General features: G+C 38.6%; 1 protein-coding gene across 13 annotated transcripts in view; it reads left to right on the top strand.

The window, feature by feature from the left end:
• The window catches only part of LOC124717296 (longitudinals lacking protein, isoforms N/O/W/X/Y-like), a 269,156-nt gene that overhangs the window by 7,724 nt on the left and 235,071 nt on the right, over window positions 1-26,361 (top strand). For 9 of the 13 annotated variants that reach the window (XM_047244123.1, XM_047244115.1, XM_047244111.1 and 6 more), the window contains exon 2: window positions 25,450-25,576. The exons of 2 other annotated variants lie outside the window; for them this stretch is intronic. The gene's annotated coding sequence lies outside the window, so the exon portion shown is untranslated. Of the gene's footprint in view, window positions 1-25,449; window positions 25,635-26,361 lie in introns of all 13 variants that reach the window. 2 more of the 13 variants (XM_047244114.1, XM_047244119.1) reach the window with 1 other exon arrangement.

The raw sequence follows: 26,361 nt of genomic DNA, 5'->3' as shown, positions 1-26,361 counted from the left end.
ATACACAACATACCTTTCATCACTTACTTTTTGAATTCTCTACACAAATAACTGTTTGTTTTTTGCCTTTTTGATGAGAGCTAAGTGTCACTACACTTTCCTATCAACGCCATATTGTGTGAAACATCTCTTGAAAAACTCTTGAAAGTATGTCCAGTATATATTGTTGATGTGTAGTTCCCAGGTCAGTTTGCTGTCAATAGTAACACCTAAAAATTTAATGGACTCTTAATTCGTGGTGGTTAGGAATCTCCTTCAAGCTAAAGTTCCTGGGTTTTACTTTAGTTTAGCAAGAAACCATTTGCTCTGAACCATAATGAAGGTTGAGCAAGGGTATTTTTGGTCAATGTTTTCAGTGTGGCAAGGTCTGAGCTTTCATTCAGAAAAGTTGTCATTGGCATACAATATTGTGTGAGAATTTGTGAATAAAGGCAGATCATTAATCATTAACAGAAACAATAAAGGTCTAAGCACCAACCATTGTGGCACTCCAGGCTTTAACATAAACCAAATTTGGTGTTTCTCTTGGGTATTACTGTTTTCTCACGTGTTGATCTGCTACAGGTAATTGGTTGCCTTTCCCTTATTTTATGTATTGCTCTGTGAGGAATTTCCATTATTATTATTATTATTATTATTATACACAATAAGAACTGATACAGTTAACAGGAAAGAAGACACTGCTAGAAGAAATGCCCCTGTGGCTATGCTAAATACACAACAATATATTGTGTTATGAATTAGATTTCATCTGTATATATTAGGGAAACAATGTTAGTGTTCTTTTCCCATTGCCTGTTGTGGCATCAGTTACAGTTATGGCTGACAGTTGTGTGTAGATGTCATTACACACTGTCTGTATAAAGATTTTTATGGTGTACTAACTTCTGTTTATAAGAATTTTGTATATCTTACAATTTCTGTACAGACTTGTATATTGTAATTTTACTGAGTGTCTTTCATATATTCCGTTTTATTTGGATATTGTTTATTCCTCTGAAAGTGACAATCTTTTACTGCTGGTTGTATCTACACATGTAAAGGCATTTCTTTGCAGTTTTAGAAATATGAAACTGGTGTAACCACAGTGGTATCATTTGATTTCGCACAAATGTATATAAATGCTTCATGCAGTTGTGCTGTGTTAAATCTTCTCCACAAGTGTGTGTGTGTGTGTGTGTGTGTGTGTGTGTGTGTGTGTGTGTGTGAGAGAGAGAGAGAGAGAGAAGTAGTAGTAGTAGTAGTAGTAGTTACCGTCTCTATATGTTGTATGATAGAACCCTGGATGTGACTATTTTCTTTGACTGGACTGGATTTGATATGATGCTGAAGATTTATTTACGGCAGTAATCAAGTGTTTTGTACAATGGCCAATAAAATATTGCTGTGTCATATATGATTATAATTTTAATCCACATTAAGTAAGGAATTCAGGAAGGCTGTGAGGGACACACGTGTATTCAGGGGATTCTTTGATGACACTGATCATTATTCAATCTGCAGTGAAATTGGTATTGTGAGGCCGAAAGTGCAGGAGGTCAGGTCCATGTGTAGGAGGATAAGAGTGGAGAAACTTCAGGATAAGGAAATCAGACACAAGTACATAACAGTGATCTCAGAAAGGTACCAGTTAGTTGAATGTAGTCAATTACAGTCATTGGAAAAGGAATGGACAAGGTACAGGGGCGCAGTACTAGAAGTGGCTAAAGAATGTCTTGGAGCACTAGTGTGGAATGACACAGTCAAGGCAGCCTGTAAAAGGAAAAAGATGGCGTATCAAAAGTGGCTACATACTAGAACTCAGGTAGACAGAGAAAGTTATGTTGAAGAAAGAAACCAAGCCAAACAGATAACTGCAGCATCCAAGAAGAAATCTTGAGAAGACTTTGGAAACAGGTTGGAGACCATGGATCAAGCTGCTGGAAAACCATTCTGGAGTGTAATTAGCACTCTTGGAAAGAGAGGTAAGAAGGAAATGACAAGTATTTTGGACAGGTCAGGAAAACTGCTGGTAAATCCTGTGGATGCCTTGGGCAGATGGAGGGAATATTGTGAAGAGTTGCTCAATGTAGGTGAAAATACGATCAGTAATGTTTCAGATTTCGAGGTAGAATGGGATAGGAATGATGATGGAAATAGGATCACATTTGAGGAAGTGGAGAAAATGGTCAATAGATTGCAGTGCAATAAAGCAGCTGGGGTGGATGAAATTAAGTCGGAACTCATCAAATACAGTGGAATGTCAGGTCTTAAATGGCTACACAGGGTAATTGAATTGGCCTGGGAGTCGGGACAGGTTCCATCAGACTGGACAATAGCAGTAATCACACCAATCTTTAAACATGGAAACAGAAAAAGATTGTAACAACTACAGAGGTATCTCTTTAATCAGCGTTTTGGGTAAAATCTTCTCAGGTATTGTTGAAAGGAAAGTGCGAGTATTAGTTGAGGACCAATTGGATGAAAATCAGTGTGGGTTTAGGCCTCTTACAGGTTGTCAGGACCAGATCTTTAGCTTACGGCAAATAATGCAGAAGTGTTAAGAGTGGAACAGGGAATTGTATCTATGCTTTATAGATCTAGAAAAGGCATATGACCGGGTTCCTAGGAGGAAGTTATTGTCTGTTCTATGAGATTATGGAATAGGAGGCAAACTTTTGCAAGCAATTAAAGGTCTTTACATGGATAGTCAGGCAGCAGTTAGAGTTGGCGGTAAATTGAGTTCATGGTTCAGAGTAGTTTCAGGGGCAAGACAAGGCTACAACCTGTCTCCACTGTTGTTCATATTATTTATGGATCATATGTTGAAAATGATAGACTGGCTGGATGAGGTTAAGATATGTGAACACAAAATAAGCAGTCTTGCATATGCGGATGACTTAGTTGTGATGGCAGATTCGATTGAAAGTTTGCAAAGTAATATTTCAGAGCTAGATCAGAAACGTAAGGAGTATGGTATGAAGATTAGCATCTCCAAAATGAAAGTAATGTCAGTGGGAAAGAAATATAAACGGATTGAGTGCCAAATAGGAGGAACAAAGTTAGAACAGGTGGACGGTTTCAAGTACTTAGGATGCATATTCTCACAGGATGCCAACATAGTGAAAGAACTGGAAGTGAGGTGTAGCAAAGCTAATGCAGTGAGTGCTCAGCTACGATCTACTCTCTTCTGCAAGAAGGAAGTCAGTACCAAGACTAAGTTATCTGTGCACCGTTCAATCTTTCGACCAACTTTGTTGTATGGAAGCGAAAGCTGGGTGGATTCAGGTTACGTTATCAACAAGGTTGAGGTTACGGATATGAAAGTAGCTAGGATGATTGCAGGTGCTAGTAGATGGGAACAATGGCAGGAGGGTGTCCACAATGAGGAAATCAAAAAATCAAAGAAAAACTGGAAGTGAACTCTATAGATGTAGCAGTCAGGGCGAACAGGCTTAGATGGTGGGGTCATGGTACACGCATGGGAGAAGCTAGGTTACCCAAGAGACTCATGGGTTCAGCAGTAGAGGGTAGGAGGAGTCGGGACAGACCAAGGAGAAGGTACCTGGATTCAGTTAAGAATGATTTTGAAGTAATAGGTTTAACATCAGAAGAGGCACCAATGTTAGCACTGAATAGGGGATCATGGAGGAATTTTATAAGGGGGGCTATGCTCCAGACTGAATGCTGAAAGGCATAATCAGTCTTAAATGATGATGATGATGATGATGATGATGATGATTAAGTAAAGGACTATATAAACAGCTGGTTTTAAGAAACCAGTTGTATAGAAGCAGGCAATCTGCAGTGTTGCAGCAAGGAGTTTAAATAATTCAGCTAAATCTTGACTTGAATATAACCAGGTAGTTGCAGTTAAGAAAAATCTCAAGGTATTTGACGTAACACCAAAAGTAATTTTGTGGCTCACAATATGCAGTCTTAATCATTACTTAAACTGTTACTTGTAGTAGAGATTGTTGTGTTGTACTTTGCCAACTCGCAACTGTGCAGTCACCCTCTGAACTAAACTAGTCGTCATGCTACATCACAGATCATTCTGCCATCACAATTCTCTTTCTTAGAAAAAGGAAGGGAGCTGTGGTGATCATGTAAATACAGCCTCTTGTAATGCATTATCATTACAAAATATCTACAAAGAATGGCGAATGGTTTAAATTTTGGTGCTCGGAATACATTCTCTCATATTGCTTCTCATTGTTTAACTGAAACTACCCATCCATGAGCGTGTGAAACATACTTTTTGCCAACTTATGTACTCTAAAAGGACTGGCGCCCTGTTTGGTACCACCTGTTCTGTATCTCAACCAGAGGGAACGTACTTGCTACTCTTCATGTATGTTTTCATGAGTTTCTCATTGTATCTAATAGAAAGTGAGGTACATTTATACCTGACCCATGTAGTTTCCATGTGTTACATCATTTTATTACAAATTGTTTCTTTTAATGCTCTTATTAAGAGTGAGTATTGTGCATTTTTGTGCAGAAATTTGTAAGAATGCTCAATGTTGAATGCAGAAGTATCAGATTTTTCATGTAATGTAGCTAGAGGCAGTAGTTTTAAGGAGGACATGTGTTCCTTTGGATGTCTTGTCTGCAGTCTGTTTTGTCATCTCTCTTATTCTTTGTACACGTCTTGTGAAGAGTGTAACCACACAAACTATATGTAAGCTAGGAAGGTAAGGAAAGGGTGGGTTGGTTGTAATTAAACATTATTAGTTGTTGCAAAGCAAAGCTCACTGTAGCTCAACCAAGCGAAGTGTGCATCTGACAAATGTATGCTGTGTCATAAGGTATGAGAGATAGACAAGGGTAGTTAGCTGCTCAGGACAAACGGGAAGTAATGCAGTCACTTGTCAGCTGAAACGGAATAAAATTATCTAAGGAACAAAAGTGTTTTGAGATTATTGAAGATGGTACTACATTGAGAAATTGGTACATGTCTATACATTGTAAAGCAAAAATTAAATACTTCATTCCTGACTTCACAAATTGTTCTGTTGCATGCTCACAGTTTATTTAGCATAACTAATTGTACTGGTCCGTTGAGACTTTAGGGAATCATTTTGCTTGGTAAAATTCTATAGTGCTGCTTTGCTTAATGTCTTGCATCAACATTTGTAGACTTCAGAAAGATTGTAAAACAATATGTACTGGTAGGTCTTAATATAAATATTGTAATGTTGGTATTGTTTGGAATGCCCTTTGGGAGTTCAAGCTCCCATTGGTGTAGATTAGATTAGATTATCAATCACTCATGTGTTTACCCTTCCATTTATTTTCTACATAAAATGTCAGCCTTTCCTGTAGCCTTTTAAAAGATCTAAATAAATTTAACTAATATAACATATCACTAACTCTCTATGGTTTTATATTAAGAGAGGATGATTTCAATACACATTTTCCAATACAGTCCTATAATTTTGTGGAAATGCTCCAACAAATACTAGAGTGATTCCTTGCTCTCTCTCTTTTTTTCTCCATTGCAGGTAAGAATTAAATTCAGTGTGAGGAGAGAGGAAGGAAAATCTTTACAAGTCTGCTCACGTGAGTTGGCTAGTGCTCACTCCACGGCACTGAGCAACTGACTGGCTGATGGCAGCATATAGTGGGGAAAGGAGGATTGAGGTGAACGAGTGGTTGAGGATAAGGGAGGGGAGCGGAGAAATTACCTACAGGATTCCCCTAGGGTCAATCTTGAGTTTTGCTGTAGTTTCTCGAATATGTAAATGGTCTTCCATCTATTATACAATAAGCAAAATTATTTCTTTTTGAATATGGCACTGGCATTGTAATCAATCCAAGCATACAAACAACAACACAATAAATGTTAGTCTTCTCAAAAGTATCACTGACTGGTTTTCTGTGAATTGTTTCACCCTCAATTCTAAAGACCAACATATTCTGCTCTCTGCATCTATGGTTACTACACCAATGGTGAGTGTTAACACATGGCGAAGAAATAATAAATAGGGCGGAAACTACCAAATTCTTAGGTCTTCATATCAGTGAGAATATAAACTGGAAAAAGCACCATTTTTGGAACTCTCCAACCAGTTTAGTTCAACCACATTTGCACTTTAAATCATTGCACATCTTAGGGGATAGACAAATCAGTAAGTTGACAAATTTGCCATATTTTCATTCAATAATGTCATATGGAATAATGTTCTGGTATAACTCATCTTTCAGGAAGAAAATTTTCATTCCTCAAAAATGTGCTGTAAGAATAATATGTGGTTTTCAGCCACAACCATCTTGTAGACATAAATTTAAGGAGTCAGGCATTCTGCCTACTGCTTCACAGTACATTTATTCCCTGATGAAGTTAGTAGTAGATAATCCATTGCAGTTAAAAAGGAACAATGACGTTCATAAATGCAATACGAGAAGAAAAAAGGTGTTCGTTACTCTACAGTTAGGTGTTAGGTTGATCTTAGCACCAATCACAGTGCTGCAACTAAAGATTTTGTTAACTTTCCCAATGGTATAAAATGTTTTCAATATAAGAATTTCTATTAATGTGATGTGTAAAAGGTGATTTGTAGGAACTCGTGCATACCTGTATATTTAATAAAAAATTTAAAAAATTCTTACATGAAGTAGATTCGCATATTGGGACTCTACAGTGATGTCAGCTGTTTGCAAGATGGAAATTTGTGCTAGACTGAGACTCGAACCTGGATTTCCTGCTTATCACAGGCTGTTGCCTTAACCACTTCACCTGTTGGAGCACACCTCCAGGACCAATCCAGACTCCATACATTACTTGGTCACAACCTTATGCTCACACAGTTCGTGGTGCATGCACAGGGAAGGAAGAGATACTGGGACTGACATTTACAGCTGTTGCAAATACTATGAAATAGATTTGCATATTGTGACTAAATATTGAAGTCAGCTGTATGCGATACGTGAGGTAATCAGATTTTGCGAGCATAAGGGTTGTGATTGTGTGCCATGTGGAAGTTTGGATCAGTCCTGGGGGTATAGTCAGTGGTTAAGTTGACCACTCACAGTAAGTGGGAAATTAGGGTTCGAGTGCTGGACAGGCACAAATTTTCAAGTGTTAAAAAAAGCTGACATCAGTATATAGTCCCAATATGCGAATCTGTTTCACAATGTTTGCCACAGCTGTATTTGTCAGTGACAGTGTTTGTTCTTTCAAACATTTTGTGAACACACACACACACACACACACACACACACACACACACACACACTGTGATCAATCAGTGATGATGAAAAATCTAGATTAATGTTCAGCATGTAGCCATATTTGCAAATTAATTCATAATATGAACATAAAATGTCCTGTTCCACACCATTACGATTTATGCAAATGATCCATGTAACATGAAACAAACTAACTTGGAGAAATTAGCTGTCTACTGCACAAAGAGTGTTTCATCTTAAACTCCAGAATGCAGTCATGCATTTCCGAAATTGATGTGTTCTTATCCTGCAATGTAAAATTCAAGACATCCACAGAGGAAGGTCAGTTTGCGATTCACCATTAATTTTTTGTTTCTTCTGCTGGTATAACACTCATCATCATCATCATCATAACACTCATATCCATAAATATATCTACTTCCCCATGAAATTTAAAAAAATCTCACAAGGACTTTACCTCAACTCAGCCAGCGTATATCACCATAAATGTTTGCCATGTCCTCCAAAAAGGCTTGGAACTGGCGATGTTTGAGAACATGACTGTGGATGAAATTTGTTGTTTGAGTCACCACACTCACCACTTCCTTCATGTTCACACTCTTAGTACACAGATTTTCTTGGTTGAGAATGCAGTGCGAAAATTTCATATGGAATTTGAGCATCGATTTTAGCAAGTGCCATGAAACCGATATTTTGGCCAATCATAGCCAGTGTGCTGTCTACCAAAGAAGTGAGATTCTTCCAATGTAGACCCATATTGTCAATATTCTTCTGCATAAACATGAGAATATCTGCCCGTGTAGTACGGTCTTCTGTGATGATGATACCACTACCTACTGCAGGAATGTAAATTACTAGCCAAGTAACATTAGAGACATCTATGCACTCATTCAAAGAAACTACAGCAAAGTTTTTTGCAAGAACCATTATCCTACATCAAATGTATGCTATGTCTTGAATTCTGCATCAAATATTTGAATGGAAGATAGACAATTTAACTTTCTGAATCTCTTCAGATCTTTGAGGAGTTATATGTTCATGGGCGGAAACTAAACATGTCTTTATAAACTCTCCTTCAGTGAAACTGTACTTAGTTGATTGTTCTTCTTGAAAACAAAATATTCATTGTGAAAATGTTGGGGAAAACTATTCAGGTGTGTAGTTCTGCTTCCTTATGATGAATACTTAATTGAGTCATGTTGCTTAACAGTGCTTTCTTTAATTCTTGCTCCTCTGCTTCTCGCTCTTCACCTTGCAAGAGTCCATAATCATTTGCCCAGAAGATATTGTAATGTCCTTATTAATTCAATTTTTTCACTGAGTTCAGAGGCTTGAAGCACAAGACACCATTGCATACCATAAACTACAGCACAATGACTGGCCCTGATTTAACACCGCTGTGGGCCATGCGAACACAAGAGGTGAGCAGGCTGCTGTTGACTGAAAATGAAAAATCTCATATGAGTGCAGTACCTGCTGCTAGAATGGGGAGATGGCAATATACTACATGTGGCCTACACCTGTAGTTGTATGGACAAAAAAGAGAACATTCTCTGGGATATTCTCAGGGTTAAAGAAGATTCTCTGAGAAAGTTCTCATTTGTCTATGAATAAAAAATTTGAAGCATATTCTATGCGAAGGAAGTTCCTTTTCACTATCTCACCTCTTTCTTGAGAAGGTTCTCAGTGTGTGTCATGTGGTGCATTTGACACAGAACACATGCATAATCTTAAGTTTCACGCAACTCAGTCAAACAGACAAACTATTTAGCGTACAAATGTGGATTTCGCATCAGTATGTTCTTGAAGAGTTGCATGACATTTTAGTTCTATATGCGACAGTGAATTATTGAACTGTATACTGACAGTTCACAAAAATGCATTTTCTGATGATTTCACCAAATTTTAGACATGCTGGAAACCTTTTTTTTTAAAATTGAAGTTAGGTGGACACACGGTGTGAGATAAAACTTAATAATACATCATATTTCATCTCATGGTGTGAGATAAATCTTAAGAATACATCATATTTCATCTACTCCAAAACTGTCCGCCCCCGGTAGCTTAGTGGTCAGCGTGACAGACTGTCAATTCTAAGGGCCCAGGTTCGATTCCCAGCTGGGTCGGAGATTTTCTCCACTCAGGAACTGGGTGTTGTGTTGTCCTCATCATTATCATTTCATCCCCATCAACGCACAGGTCGCCGAAGTGGCGTCAAATCAAAAGACCTGCACCAGGCGAACGGTCTACCCGACGGGAGGTCCTAGCCACACGACATTTCCATTTCCATACTCCAAAACTGACAAGTTTTCTAACATGAAATAAAGGATTGGTTAAATATGACTCCAAATGATCTGCTGGTGGGTCGTGTGCTTATGGGTCACCTGTGTGGTTTTGTTCCTGCCCCCCCCCCATCCCCGCCCCCCCCCCCCCGTGAACCATGGACCTTGCTGTTGGTGGGGTGGCTTGCATGCCCCAGCGGTACAGATAGCCGTACCGTAAGTGCAACCACAACGGAGGGGTATCTGTTGAGAGACCAGACAAGCGTGTGGTTCCTGAAGAGGGGCAGCAGCCTTTCCAGTAGTTTCAGGGGCAACAGTCTGGATGATTGACTGATCTGACCTTGTAACACTAACCAAAACAGCCTTGCTGTGCTGGTACTGCGAACGGCTGAAACCAAGGGGAACTACGGCCATAATTTTTCCCGAAGGTATGCAGCTGTACTCTATGGTTAAATGATGATGGCGTCCACTTAGGTAAAATATTCCAGATGGGCGAAAGTAGGCAACTTCAGAACAGATGGAACATTATGGTTAGAATCTCAGATTTTTTTTATCTCATGACAATGTTGGCAGTACATCATTAGAGGACAGGGTATTGGCATAGAATGCAGACCTGCTCAGTCAGCTGTAAACTCCTGTAATGCTGTGTTGAAGTGGGTCTTACAAATTAAAAAAAAAAATCAAAATTATTTATGAAGATGTTGTGATTAATTGTACTAATATGTACAAGTGCTGTCATGAGTGTAAACCTAGCAGAACGAACGTGCATGGTGAACAAAGAAGTGGGGATACATCGATTGTAACTGATGAGATGGTGAAGACGATCGAAGAAATGATTTGTGGTGACTGTCGATTGACTGTGTATGAGGTGAACACAATGTTTCCATAAATTTCCATATCTGTTTAGTATGAAAGCATTATTTAAACACGTGGTTTTTGAAAATCGTGAGTTACGTAGTTCCTTGACTCTGATGTGACTTGTGAGATAATGTGACTGTTGCACTACACCCCTGAGATGAAGAGACAATCGGTGCAGTGGCCACGTGGGTCAATCCATAACAAGTGTTTCAGCAGTGGTTGCTTGACCATTTTGGGGGGGGGGGGGGGCGGGGGGGGGTGATATTCGCTGTGTGAATTCCCTCATATTTAGGGGATTCAAAAATGTTTAAAAAAATTTCTTTAATGGTTATCGTTTAGAAACAGTGGCCATTTTTGTTTCAGGTTAAAAACATTCTTTTGCATTTACAAGCATGTGCAGTTTTTTTAAACTATTTAGCAATAGGTTGCCCCAGACCTTTCAATTAAGAAGCATTTAGTTAGCACACACGCTGGACTACAAATTCAAACCATCATCCTAGCCAAATGTGTTTCTTAATATATTTGTAATGCCTCAAAGTTATTGGTCATAAATTAAAGAAACTCGAGTTTTGCCCAGTATTCTTTCAAAGAAAGAGTAATTTCTTAGCCTTAATAAGTATTGTGCTATTACGCTACATAGTATAGTTACTTTTTATAGTATGAATTGGTGAGAAGCTACATTAAAAAAAAAGGACACTATTTAAAAAAGAAATTATTCAGATAGTGAGGGGAGATGAAAATTTAATAGTCATGGGTGACTGGAATTCAGTAGTAGGAAAAGGGAGGGAAGGAAACGTAGTAGGTGAATATGGATTGGGGCTAAGAAATGAAAGAGGAAGCTGCCTGATAGAATTTTGCACAGAGCATAACTTAATCATAGCTAACAATTGGTTCAAGAATCATAAAAGAAGGTTGTATACATGGAAGAAACCTGGAGATACTATAAGGTATCAGATAGATTATATAATGGTAAGACAGAGATTTAGGAACCAGGTTTTAAATTGTAAGACATTTCCAGGGGCAGATGTGGACTCTGACCACAATCTATTGGTTACGAACTGTAGATTAAAACTGAAGAAACTGCAAAAAAGTGGGAATTTAAGGAGATGGGACCTGGATAAACTGATTAAACCAGTGGTTGTACAGAGTTTCAGGGAGAGCATAAGGGAACAATTGACAGGAATGGGGGAAAGAAATACAGTAGAAGAAGAATGGATAGCTTTGAGAGATGAAGTAATGAAGGCAGCAGAGGGTCAAGTAGGTAAAAAGACGAGGGCTAGTAGAAATCCTTGGGTAACAGAAGAAATATTGAATTTAATTGATGAAAGGTGAAAATATAAAAATTCAGTAAATGAAGCAGGCACAAAGGAATACAAACGTCTCAAAAATGAGATCGACAGGAAGTGCAAAATGGCTAAGCAGGGATGGCTAGAGGACAAATGTAAGGATGTAGAGGCTTATCTCACTAGGGGTAAGGTAAATACTGCCTACAGGAAAATTAAAGAGACCTTTGGAGAAAAGAGAACCTCTTGTATGAATATCAAGAGCTCAGATGGAAATCTAGTTCTAAGCAAAGAAGGGAAAGCAGAAAGGTGGAAGGAGTATATAGAGGGTCTATACAAGGGCGATGTACTTGAAGACAGTATTATGGAAATGGAAGAGGATGTTAGATGAAGATGAAATAGGAGATATGATTTTGCGCGAAGAGTTTGTTAGAGCACTGAAAGACCTGAGTCGAAACAAGGCCCCCGGGAGTAGACAACATTCCATTAGAACTACTGATGGCCTTGGGAGAGCAGCCCTGACAGAACTCTACCATCTGGTGAGCAAGATGTATGAGACAGGCGAAATACCCTCAGACTTCAAGAAGAATATAATAATTCCAATCCCAAAGAAAGCAAGTGCTGACAGATGTGAAAATTACCGAACAATCAGTTTAATAAGTCATGGATGCAAAATACTAACGCGAATTCTTTACAGACGAATGGAAAAACTGGTAGAAGCCGACCTTGGAGAATATCAGTTTGGATTCCGTAGAAACATTGGAACAGTGGAACACGTGAGGCAATACTGACCCTACGACTTATTTTAGAAGCTAGATTAAGGAAAGGCAAAACTACGTTTCTAGCAATTGTAGACTTAGAGAAAGCTTCTGACAATGTTGACTGGAATACTCTCTCTCAAATTCTTAAGGTGGCAGGGGTAAAATACAGGGAGCGAAAGGCCATTTACAATTTGTACAGAAACCAGATGGCAGTTATGTCGAGGGACATCAAAGGGAAGCAGTGGTTGGGAAGGGAGTGAGACAGGGTTGTAGCCTCTCCTCAATGTTATTCAATCTGTATATTGAGAAAGCAGTGAAGGAAACAAAAGAAAAGTTCAGAGTAGGTATTAAAATCCATGGAGAAGAAATAAAAACTTTGAGGTTCGCTGATGACATTGTAATTCTGTCAGAGACAGCAAAGGACTTGGAAGAGCAGTTGAACGGAATGGACAGTGTCTTGAAAGGAGGGTATAAGATGAACATGAACAAAAGCAAAACGAGGATAATGGAATGTAGTCGAATTAAATCGGGTGATGCTGAGAGAATAAGATTAAGAAATGACACACTTAAAATAGTAAAGGAGTTTTGTTATTTGGGGAGCAAAATAACGGATGATGGTCGAAGTAGAGAGGATATAAAATGTAGACTGGCAATAGCAAGGAAAGCATTTCTGAAGAAGAGAAATTTGTTAACATCGAGTATAGATTTAAGTGTCAGGAAGTTGTTTCTGAAAGTATTTGTATGGATTGTAGCCATGTATGGAAGTGAAACATGGATGATAACTAGTTTGGACAAGAAGAGAATAGAAGCTTTCGAAATGTGGTGCTACAGAAGAATGCTGAAGATTAGATGGGTAGATCACATAACTAATGAGGAGGTACTGAATAGGATTGGGGAGAAGAGAAGTTTGTGGCACAACTTGAGTAGAAGAAGGGATCGGTTGGTAGAACATGTTCTGAGGCATCAAGGGATCACCAATTTGGTATTGGAGGGCAGCATGAAGGGTAAAAATTATAGGAGGCGGCCAAGAGATGAATACACTAAATACAGAAGGATGTAGGTTGTAATAGGTACTGGGAGATGAAGAAGCTTGCACAGATAGAGTAGCATGGAGAGCTACATCAAACCAGTCGCAAGACTGAAGACAACAACATAAAAAAAACAAAAAACGGATTTTTAAATTTTTGTTTCATTTTGTGGCCTACAATGTCTTTGTTAGTGGACAAAGTAAAAATCTGAAAATTGCATACTTAATAGACCTTTGTGTACCAATCTTAAGTGTAAATTTAAACTTTGAGATTCAGTGGGAAGTTACAAATAAAACATCAATTTGAGTCAAAAATGCATTTCTTAATATGTGCAATATCTGGACTCATGGGTAAAGTATATCAGTTACATATTTTAAATCTAGGCCTATCTAAGACAACTTTTTTTTAATGAGGCAACTAATTACTTGCCTTAATGAACATTGGCTTACATCTGACAATATTAAAATTCTTAATAAAATTGAAAATTTAGAATCAGCGAACAGTAGGCGAGAGAAGTAACATGGAGGCTCTTGCATACTTACTCATTCTGATATACAATATGAAATAAGAAATGATTTTATCAGTTGAATGCAGAGTGTATATTTGAGAGCTGCTGTGTCAGGTAGAGAGACCTAAATGTTGTAGTAGTTTCTATTTATAGAGTACCTGAGAAAACTACAGTTCAAGCTTTTCTGATGAAATTTCATTGCCTGCTTGAAAAACGTAATAAAGGAAGAAGATAGTAACAGCTGCTGATTTCAATATTAATACCGTAGTTGAAAACAGTGACATGTCCAAATTCATTGACTTAATACGAGGGCAGTTCAATAAGTAATGCAACACATTTTTTTTCTGAAACAGGGGTTGTTTTATTCAGCATTGAAATACACCAGGTTATTCCCCAATCTTTTAGCTACACAACACTATTTTTCAACGTAATCTCCATTCAATGCTACGGCCTGACACCACCTTGAAATGAGGGCCTGTATGCCTGCACGGTACCCTTCCACTGGTCGATGTCGGAGCCAACGTCGTACTGCATCAATAACTTCATCATTCGCGTAGTGCCTCCCACGGATTCCGTCCTTCATTGGGTCAAACGTATGGAAATCCGACAGTGCGAGATCGGGGCTGTAGGGTGCATGAGGAAGAACAGTCCACTGAAGTTTTGTGAGCTCCTCTCGGGTGCGAAGACTTGTGTGAGGTCTTGCGTTGTCATGAAGAAGGAGAAGTTCGTCCAGATTTTTGTGCCTAGGAACACGCTGAAGTCGTTTCTTCAATTTCTGAATACACTTCAGAGTTGATCGTTTGACCATGGGGAAGGACATCGAACAGAATAAGCCCTTCAGCGTCCCAGAAGACTGTAACCATGACTTTACCGGCTGAGGGTATGGCTTTAAACTTTTTCTTGGTAGGGGAGTGGGTGTGGCGCCACTCCATTGATTGCCGTTTTGTTTCAGGTTCGAAGTGATGAACCCATGTTTCATCGCCTGTTTCATCGCCTGTAACAATCTTTGACAAGAAATTGTCACCCTCAGCCACATGACGAGCAAGCAATTCCGCACAGATGGTTCTCCTTTGCTCTTTATGGTGTTCGGTTAGACAACGAAGGACCCAGCGGGAACAAACCTTTGAATATCCCAACTGGTGAACAATTGTGACAGCACTACCAACAGAGATGTCAAGTTGAGCACTGAGTTTGATGGTGATCCGTCGATCGTCTCGAACGAGTGTGTTCGCACGCTCCGCCATTGCAGGAGTCACAGCTGTGCACGGCCGGCCCGCACGCGGGAGATCAGACAGTCTTGCTTGGCCTTGCGGCGATGATGACACACGCTTTGCCCAACGACTCACCGTGCTTTTGTCCACTGCCAGATCACCGTAGACATTCTGCAAGCGCCTATGAATATCTGAGATGCCCTGATTTTCCGCCAAAAGAAACTCGATCACTGCCCGTTGTTTGCAACACACATCCGTTACAGATGCCATTTTAACAGCTCCGTACAGCGCTGCCACCTGTCGGAAGTCAATGAAACTATACGAGACGAAGCGGGAATGTTTGAAAATATTCCACAAGAAATTTCTGGTTTTTTCAACCGAAATTGGCAGAGAAAAAAAAAGTGTTGCATTACTTATTGAACTGCCCTCGTAAAAAAACTTTGGCTTCAAAATAACTTCGTGCAACCCACTAGAGTTAATACACAGTCAGCTACCTGTGTTATAATATCCTAAAAAATTATGTATTTGAAGACATTTACAAATTTTGCATGGATTTAGGAATCCAGACCACTCTTATATTATTCATTGAACTACCAAAAATTAAGAAAGAAATTTCATGTAACAAAAGCCGCATGAAAAGGAACTTCAATGAAAAAATTCAGTTACATGTGGAAATAAGTTGAGAGGTTGAATGGCCTTACAACAGCTGTATTTCGAGTAAAAGTAATTTTAATAATTTTTTTAAATAGCTTTCTTGAAATATTTAATGAAACTTTTCCACTTAGAACCCTATACAACAAAACGACTAATAAACTTAAGTAGATAACGCAGGGTATACAAATTTCTAGTCCCAGGAAGAGGAAACTCCACAATGAACTGAAATATAATAAAAGCAGACTTTTACTGAGTATGTTCGCCATTATAAAGCTATATTTAAAAATGTTGTGAAGGCAGCGAAACAAATGACAAATAACAAGTTCATTGTGCAACATAAAAGTAAAACAAAACCAATGGCGTCTGTTGTCAAATCAGAGTTAGGTGTTGGAGTTAGTACTAATGAAATATCTAGAATTAAAGTAGATGAAAGCTTTATTGTAAATTCGGCTCAAACATCTGTGTGTTTAAATGAATTCTTCATAAACGTGCCAAAGTCAGATGTTGATGTAACAGAGTATCAGAGTAAAGTAAATCCCTGTGGGACCCAACAAGAAGTTGAGTATCTTACAGATTTAAAAAAAAATCACAGTAAAGGATGTGGAAAATGTAACATTATCATTAAAAAATGAAACCCCCGTGGGTGGGGTGGGATACCCTCTTAAGTGATTAAAACAATGTGCACATCCCCTAACTAAAATATTCAACCAGACTTTTGAACAGGGATGCTTTCCCGTTGTTTCAAAGTATGTCAAAGTCATACCTCTGTTCAAGAAAGGGCTGAGGGAAGATATGGGAAACTGTCGGCCTATTTCTATTCTTCCAGTCCTGTCAAATGTGTTAGAGAAAAAGCTGCAAATCAGATCAAAAACTTTATTGTAAAAAATGTTATTATAAGTAATGAATTTGGACTTCAGCCAAGTAAGGACAATTAGGATGCAGTGAATAACTTTATTGAAAAGATAAGCAAATCATTAGATCATAGGAGTAAAGTTGCAGATATCTTCTGTGAACTCATAAAAGCATTTGACTCCGTGAACCATGACTTGCTTATCTACAAATTAGACAAATATGGTGCTAAGGACAATGCTCTGAATTGCCTAACCTCATACTTACACAACAGAAAACAAAGGGTAACTATCACCTCAGATGCAGTAAATTATTATTCTAAGTGGAGTACAGTGTCACAGTGTGTGCCTCAAGGCTCCATTTTGGGGCCAATCCTGTTCCTATTCTACGTAAATGACTTGCCCATAAATATAAATTCCCCATCAGTTCTGTTTGGAGATGATACTTCTGTTTTAACTGAAGATGACGATGCAGAAAAAATACAGTGTTTCATAGCAAGCACGCTGTATACCTTGGAAAACTGGTTCCCGTTAAATGGGTTGAAACTGAACATAGCAAAAACCCATGTGGTGCATTTCAAAACCAAACATTCAAAGTGTGTGGAACTTATAACATAACAATCAACCTATGAAAGAAGTTGACATGGTCAAATTCCTGGGGCTAAATGTGAACAAGAACTTAAGCTGGAATATGCATATTGACTTCCTATCAAATAAACTAAGCAGTTTTGCATTTGCAATGCAAATACTAGCAAATTCCACTAACTCAAGTACACAAAAAATTGCTTATCTTAGTTATTCTGAATCTGTCATTAGACATAGGATAATTTTCTGGCAAAGTTCATGTAGTGTATCTCGAATACTTAAACTGCAAAAGAAAATTGTCTGATATGTCTACTGCACAGCAATCAATCTTGTTGTCCATAATTTTGGAAACTACAAATCTTAACTGTTCCCTCCATATATTTAAGAAATTATAATCTTCGTACACAGGAGACAAAAACTATTTGAGGAGAATCATTTTAACCGTACGTATAACACCAGGAATAAAAATAATTCTATGCTGCCCATACACCAGTTGAAATTATACTGAAGAGCCAAAGATACTGTTACACCAGCCTAATATGGTGTAGGACCCCGGCGGGCATGCAGAAGCACTGCAGCATGACGTGGCATGGACTCAACTTATGTCTGAAGTAGTGCTGGAGGGAATTGATACTATGAATGTTGTAGGGCTGTCCATAAATCTTACAAGAGTATGAAGGGGTGGGGATCTCTTCTGAACAGCACGTTGCAAGGCATCCCAGATATGTTCAATAATATTCGTGTCTGGGGAATTTTGTGGCCAGTGGATGTGTCTGATACTCAGAAGAGTGTTCCTGGAGCCACTCTGTAGCAACTCTGGACGTGAGGAGTTTCGCATTGTCCTGCTGGAATTGCCCAAGTCCTTCTGAATGCACAATGGACATGAATGGATGCAGGTGATCAGACAGGATGCTTACTTATGTATCACCTGTCAGTGTTGTATCTAGACGTATCAGGGGCCCCATATCACGTCAACTTCACATGCCCCACACCATTACAGAGCCTCCACCAGCTTGAACAGTTCCCCACTGACATCCATGGTCCATGGATTCATGAGGTTGTGTCCGTACCCATACACTTCTATCTGCTCGATACAATTTGAAACTAGACTCTTCCAACCAGTCAACATGTTTCTAGTCATTGACAGTCCAATGTCGATGCTGACGGGCTGAGGTGAGGTGTAAAGATTTGTGTCATGCAGGCATCAAGGGTACATGTGTGGGCCTTCAACTCTGAAAGCCCATATTGATGATGTTTCATTGGATGGTTTGCGCTCTGACAATTGTTGATGGCCCAGCATTGAAATCTGCAGCAATTTGCGGAAGTGTTGCACTTTCGTCACATTGGAACAATTCTCTTCATTCATCATTGGTCCCGTTCCTGCAGGATCTTTTTCTGGCTTCAGTGATGTGGGAGATTTGATGTTCCTGATATTCACGCTATACTCATGAAATGGTTGTACAGGAAAATCCCCACTTCATCGCTACCTCAGAGATGCTGTGTCCCATCTCTCGTGCGTCGATAACGAGGGTGGTTTGAAAAGTTCTTGGAATCAGGTCAGTGCTAGCACAATGAGTTATTCATGTGATAGTCATCGGACTGTTACCTGTAAACGTGTGCCACGTCAGTGCTCTTGGAAGAGAGCTGTGTCAGTGACGTAGCTATGTTGTTCCCGCATTGTGATTTGCGTAGATGGAAAAAAATCAAGATTCGAGCAGTGATTAAGTACTTTGTAAAGAAAGTTATGAAAGCAAAGAACATTCATACCTATTTCCAGAATACACTGGGGGAATCTGCTCCTTCATATATTTGCCGAGTGGAGAGATGAATTTAAATTTTATCGGGTTAGCTTAGATGAAACTTGGGTGCACTACTATACCCCAGAGACAAAACAACAGTCAAAGCATTGGAAACATGCTGATTGTCCGCCACCAAAGAAAGCTGAGACAATTCATTTGGCGGGAAAGGTCATGGCATCAGTGTCCCGGGATGCAAAGAGGATTCTGTTTGTATGTTATCTCCCCACTGGGTAAACAGTTACTGGAGAATACTATGCTAACCTCCTGGACAAATTGCAACAAAAGATACAGTTAAAAGGCCAGTTTTAGGAAGGAAGAAAGTCGTCTTCCATAAAGACAATGCGTGCCCGCACACCTGGTGTCGACAAGGCAAAATTACATGAACTGAGGTACAAATTGTTGCCACACCTGCCTTATTCACCTGATATGGCTCCGTCATACATCAATCTCTTCTCAAAACTGAACATTTTTCTTAGTGCATGAAGATGCACTTCAAACGAAGAATTGGTAGCCGGAATGGACAACTATTTTGCAGGCCTGGAGGAATCTCATTTTCAAGATGGGATCAAGGCACTGGAACATCGTTGGACCAAATGCATTTATCTACAAGGAGACTACACTGAAAAATAAAAAAAGTTTTGATGATGTAAATACTTTCTCTCTATTATGTTCCAAGAACTTTTCACACCACCCTCGTATAAAACCATGTTCAAACTCGCTTCAATCTTGATAACCTGCTGTTGTAGCAGTAATAACTGATCTAACAACTGCGCCAGACACTTGTCGTCTTACATAGGATTTGCCAACCGCAGTGCCATGTCTTGCCTGTTTACATATATCTCTGTATTGGAATATGCATGCCTATACGGATTTGTTTGGTGCTTCATTTTATATGAATGAACTCCACAGTATATTGGGATGACAATATACTAGAAGTTAATGGGCAAAAAAAAAATATTTAATATTAAATCAGGAATTTTAAAAATGAGGCTACAGCAGATTCTGTGAGAGAAATGCTGCTGTTCAATAGAAGAGTTCATAGAGGATGAAATAATTTGAGCAGGGGGTAATTAAGTTTAAGACTTTATTGTATGTGTGTACAACAAAATTGTGTTATTACTATGATGCTGTTTGTTAACATCAGCTGTTCTTTGTTTATGGTGATATTTTACCACAATTTGATGTCCCGTGCCCGAATCAAATGATTCAGATTATGTTTGTTATGAGACAGATAAGCCACAAAAAAAAAAAAAAAAAAAATCAGTTATCTTGTTGTCCCCTTCATTTTTTTTTTTTTTTTTTTACTATGTTGTTCATTGAACAACAGAGACATTTCTACACTCTGTTTTGGCATTGAACTGAAAGTTCGCCCAGTCACAGTTGTAAATTTCAGGGGAGATAGCTTCTTCAGTACATCTTAATACCTCTTGACAGGCATCCAGATTTGATTCTTTCCAACTTTTTTGAAGAAGCTACTTGATCAATTTCGGCAAGCCACCACTGTTTGCCATAAACACAGACCACTGTGTCCTCATTTTGATGTGTCAGTGGTACAAGTTTTCCATATTGATGTTCACTATCAGGGGGTGTGATGTGAACTCGTACAATAATATGTTGCTTGACTGAGATATAAAACAGTGAAAAGATCAGATACCTTTAATCTTTTGACTAGTGTGGAATCTTTTTCTCCAAGACACTGGTGTACAGTTTTTGTATTTCCTCACATTTTGCAAAAACATAGGTAATCCCTTTACCTGTAGTTTCAAGAATTTGAACATTTCCTGAAGTGTCAAGATCTGGTTCTCATAGGTCCGCTGTAGACTAGCATTTGTGACAGCTCACTTTGTTGTATCCCTGGTGCCATCACACACATCCTTCCCATGGCATAATGCAAAAAAGTGCAATTCTGCATAAAGTCCTTGGTCTTCTTTGCGAAAACAGATGTTGAGTTTTTTCTGTTTTTATATTGACTTGCAGCACCATCAGAGATGTAGATCAGTTTGTTTATTGAAGGGGTGGTGCTGTTTTATGTAGTTTGTTAATTGCAGTTAAGAAGTGTGCACTGCTGTAGCATTACGTTCAAGGTAGTCACTTAGGACACAAAAACTATGACTCTTTCATTTATCTTGATCTTTATAATCCATGAGGATCTCCTCAGCATGGATCTATGGAACGAAAAACAAATCTAATCTAATCTAATCTAACTCAAATGGATGGCCTATGGCTTGTTTGTTCACCCAGCGGTGCCCTTGTAGTTCATCCTCAACAACGAAGGAATAGTTTTCAGAAAAGTTGGCAATGACTAAGCATTAATCAAATGCCAATGTTTGCTTTTTGTCTTTCAGAAATTTATCTTTACCTTTAGCTTCGGCATTAAAATGATGCGTTTTGAGGTTTTCAAGGTTAGCTGCCAACAATTCAAAACACTCTTCTCGTGGTTTTGTAATTGTGATGATTTCCGTTCTGACTTGTCATCCATTATTTGTATTCTATATTGTTAGGCATCAAATCGTCTTCCTCCGATTCTTCGAACGTGTCAAGTAAAGCCTGTTTGCCTGGACAGTCTAGACATCTTCCCATGATCATACAGTTGTAACAGTCAATATTGTAAACCAGAACCTCCAAAAGGTCTTTATATCAGCTGTAAGATTGACCCCATCTATCATCATCTTTACATTCTAGTGATACAAACAAACACAAACATTATGGGTGACAGATGCCTCTGCAACAACACATTTTGAACTGAAATCGCAAAATTTTGACCTTCCAATTTTAATGTCAGGATTTTCATTTTTGAATTCAGTGAATAGTTCATTAAAATTGCACAATATTAAAAATTTTTGTCTCTGAAACATAGTACCATTTTCCTTTACAGAAAAGCAGTCTTTTTTGGCTGGCATCAAATGCTGTTATTGTTATCTTCATAAAATCTAATAATCTTTTTGAATGTGTTTTCATATTTGAAATTATATGCATTTTTCTTTTGTAGTGCAGGTAATATTCCCAGCTCTTTTTACTAACTACCTTGCTAATGTAACCAAATTTTCTGACACATTAAAATTCATCACAAACTTTTGCTCAACTCCAAGAATTTGGTGGTAAACCAATAATTTCAACTTGATCCTCTTTGTTTGAAATATGACATTTAGTGTTTAGCTCTTCTACCAAATCATCATATTCGGTCTGAGAATTTTTAGAACTTCCATCTGGTTTAGTGCAACTTTCCTTTTAAATAAAGCTTCCAAATTCATTTTGACTGTATTTGCCACCTTCGCAGTTTTTGCACTCAGTGCAAAAGGTCTTCCTTCCGTAGAATAACATGTTGGGAACAATGATTTTCCAGGTATTATATTGATAAAAGGACTTTTCTATTTACAATAATGATCAAACCTGATTTCTCTGAAATCTTTTGTTATAGCCTTCTTATGTTTCTTAAAAGGGTCCAAGAATGACTGGCCAAAAAGGTGATGAATTTTTTTAAGAATTTAATATTTAATTCAATGCAAACAGCCTTGCTGCAATGGTACACTGATTCCTGTCAGATCACCGAAGTTAAAAAAGCGCTGTCGGGCTTTGCTAGCACTTGGGTGGGTCAATGTCCAGGTCTCTGAATGGCGAGGGGGGGAGATGCTAAAACCTCGTGTGACAAATTGAGGAGCTACTTGATTGAGAAATAGTGACACGTCATGAAAACTAAAATGGTCGGAAGAGTGTTGTGCTGACTGCATGTAAATGTATTAGTGATGCCTAAGGACTGAGGATGACACGGCAGCGGGTTGATACTGTTGGGCCTTCATGGCCTGTTTGGGGGGTGTTTGTTTGTATTTAATTTTAGAATACTTACAAGTTGAGTTAACCTCTGAGCTAACTCATAAGTGAAACAACACTTCTTCTTCTTCTTCTTCACAGTAATCTTCAATTAAAGTAATGTCTTTAGGAAACACTCCATACAGTTTTATAGCAAGCTTCATTAATAAGAACACTGAGACTCCATTGTTAAAGTGGACCCTTCAAGAGCTTGTTGTTAACTGAGTGTGAATGAACAGATGCTTGTGGTAGGGGAAGGCAACATGTAGACTTATCTGTAAGCCTTTACAGACTTGCAGATGCTGTCTGCTAGCCTGCTGAAACTTTCTGCAGGTGATTGTTTTAACAAATAATCGTTTGTTACTTAATTTGATGTGTTTTTTGTATGTTTATATAATTGATATAATTTATTCCATTATTCCAGATATAGCAGATATTAAGAAACTATTTTTCGTTCATATTAGTAATTTTTTTTCATAACTTTCCATTGAATTTCAAAGTTGAAATTTAGACTGAAGTTTGATATCATAAAGGTCCATTAAATGTATAACTTTTCTGCTTACTGTCTGGTCCTGTAACAAAGATGTTGCAGGCCAAAGAATGAAAAAATTTAAGAAATGTATTTTTTAAAATAGTGTATCTCACCATTGATAATCTATAGAAGCAACTATACTGTGCTGTCTAATAGCACAAAAAATATTAAGGCTGAGAAATTATTCCATCTTTGGAAAAATATTGTTCAAAAATTGCATTTCTTTTTTAAATTTGCAATCAGTAACTTAAGCCATTACAAATATATTAAGGAATACATTCAGCTAGACTCATGGTTTTAATTTGTAGTCCAGCATGCTTCTTATTTGAAAGGTCTGGGGCAACCCATTATTGAATAATTTAAAAAACTGCAGATGCTTGTAAATGCGAGAATCTGCTTGCGACCTGAAACAAAGATGGCCACTGTTTGTACATGATAACCAATAAAAATTCTTACAAAATGGCTTTGAGACCACTAAACATTACGGAATTCACCCAGCAATTATCAATTTTTTTTCAGGTGATCGAGCAATCAATTATTTTTTTCCAATACTGCTTGGTATGGAGTGATCCATATCCTTTCTTATCATCAGTGAAAAAATTCAGAACAGTTGTTTTGGCCTGAAAAATCATGCCTGCTGTCTTTAGTGAATGTAGAGGGCTCTTCTTATCACATTTTTGCCCCAGGGGAAAACTTGATGCTGTGTGATACTGTGAAACTCTCTAAACTACACAGAACAGTACAGAAAAAGGAATGAGGTCAGTATGCTTGCTGCATGATAGTGCACATATTCACACAGCAACAAGGCAACTTTTGGATTGCATACCGAGGACTGACCTCTGATAGGTCTTAAGCCATAAAGTTTTTGGGATCTGGAACACCGAATGGCACACCTTAAGTATACCAAATAAACTAAATGTTATCAAGGAGACAACAAATGTGTTTAGGTCATCCATGTGAGCCAACCACAGGGCTTCATTGTCCTTCGTTGGCTCTGCATTTGCCATACTTGGCTGACTTACTGTCACCTTCTGCGCTGCGAGGACTTGCCCGTCACTGTGGCTCTCGAATAACAGTAGCCCACAGTTTGTTGGACTGTCACAATCTAGCCACCCTGAGGCTGTCTTTTTACCTTCCAAACACACTACTTTTGATATCCAGATTTACATTTTATTTAAGAGGGAGGTTTTTGCCAAGCCTTCACCCTACCTAAATTTTAACTGTTCCTCGTTCCCTCCTGTGCTGCCTGTTTGACTTCGTGTTCGTCTTTTTACTGTCTGTGTTTCTCTTTGCCTTCTGCTTTTAGGCTGGAGATTTTAGTGTGTTGCAGAGTGGCTGGCTCATCCTTTTTTATCCTTGCTATCAGCCAGCCCAGGCCACCTGCTAAATTCTTTTACCACCTTCTGTCACTTTTTCCCTTTCAGTCACTGTTTTCACGTTGACTCCTCCTTTCGCTTTCTGCTTCTATGTGGTTACGCAGTTCATTTTACAACTTTTGTTTGTTTCCCCAATTTTAAGTAATGTGATTCATTTGGGGTATGGTTTTCGTCTGAGACCTATGTGTCCTCGGAAAAAGGAATGATAAACCCAGCAGTTCAGTCCCCAGACCGACCAACCAACTCTTGGATTCATTTGGTTGGGCTTTATCAACTTACTCACTCACTGTCCTGATGTAGCACCATCAGGTTTTTGTCTGCTAACCTCTTCAGAGGTCCAGACTGCAATCAAACAACAGACCAAAGAAGCAATGGGAGACGTTTTTGAGAAGGTATTAGAAATATAAATTCTCACTCACTAACCCATTGAGAACAAATGCGACAACTTTGAAAAATAGTGTGTGATGTACATAGCTAGCTTTTTAAAGGTTGTTGTAAATATATTACCTTTACAATTATGGATGTAGTTTACTCGTTCTCATGATAGTAGTCATAATTTGTAAGCAAACGGAGAGTAGGGTTTGACAAACACTATCTCCTCTGTTTATTTATTATTATTTGTATCTTTTTTTCCTGCTCCTACATTGGTGATATGTGATTAACTACTTGCAGCATGTTATATTTTAAAGCATGACTACTCCATTTGCTTGTAGTGTGACATAGTGAATGTCTTGCTGTGCACAGGCCAAACTGCCCCCCTCTTGAAGGAGTGCTGCTGTAATAGCATTCTTGAGGCTGCCGTTTCTCTACAGATGTAAACTGCTGCTGCACAGCTGGAATATTGGAAGATACACTAACATCTAAACTGGAGGTACATATGAATTGAAGCTTGTTCTTCAGCTAAAACTTGTAAGCTGCGTGTGGCGTTGGTCAGTATTGTGCTTTTGCTGTAACAGCTTGTAGACACATAAGAATATTTAGGATTTCACATTGGCTGAATAGATATTGTTCTATGTTTCAAAACATATTCTTAAGACACAGATTTTGAAGCCCTGTGACTGTAATGTCTCATGAGATGGCTTTACCCACCTCACAAGGGAACCTCCCCATCGCACCCCCCTCATATTTAGTTATAAGCTGGCACAGTGGATAGACCTTGAAAAACTGAACACAGATCAATCGAGGAAACAGGAAGAAGTTGTGTGGAACTATGAAAAAAATAAGCAAAATATACAAACTGAGTAATTCATACGCAAGACAGGCGACATCAAGGATACTGTAAGCTAAGGAGCGCCGTGGTCCCGTGGTTAGTGTGAGCAACTGCGGAACGAGAGGTCCTTGGTTCAAGTCTGCCCTCGAGTGAAAAGTTTAGTATCTTTATTTTCGCAAAGTTATGATCTGTCCGTTCGTTCATTGACGCCTCTGTTCAGTGTAATAAATTTAGTGTCTGTGTTTTGCGACCGCACCGCAAAACCCCACGGATTACATCTCACGTATTTAATGCACTCTCGTCCAAAGTAGCGAACAGTCAACTGCAAACCAGGGAGCCTCGTTAGCAGGAATACTCTCTCTTCCGTGCACTGTAGTCGACTGACGTCGTGTGTTTCGATGTTTGTTTAGGTGTAGTGTCCCCATACTACGGCGCAGTTACCTCGC

The sequence above is a fragment of the Schistocerca piceifrons genome, chromosome 9 (genome assembly GCF_021461385.2).
Source record: "Schistocerca piceifrons isolate TAMUIC-IGC-003096 chromosome 9, iqSchPice1.1, whole genome shotgun sequence".
Lineage (NCBI taxonomy): Eukaryota > Metazoa > Arthropoda > Insecta > Orthoptera > Acrididae > Schistocerca > Schistocerca piceifrons.
Note: the sequence above shows the minus strand (reverse complement) of the source record. Positions and strands in the feature narration are given on the sequence as shown.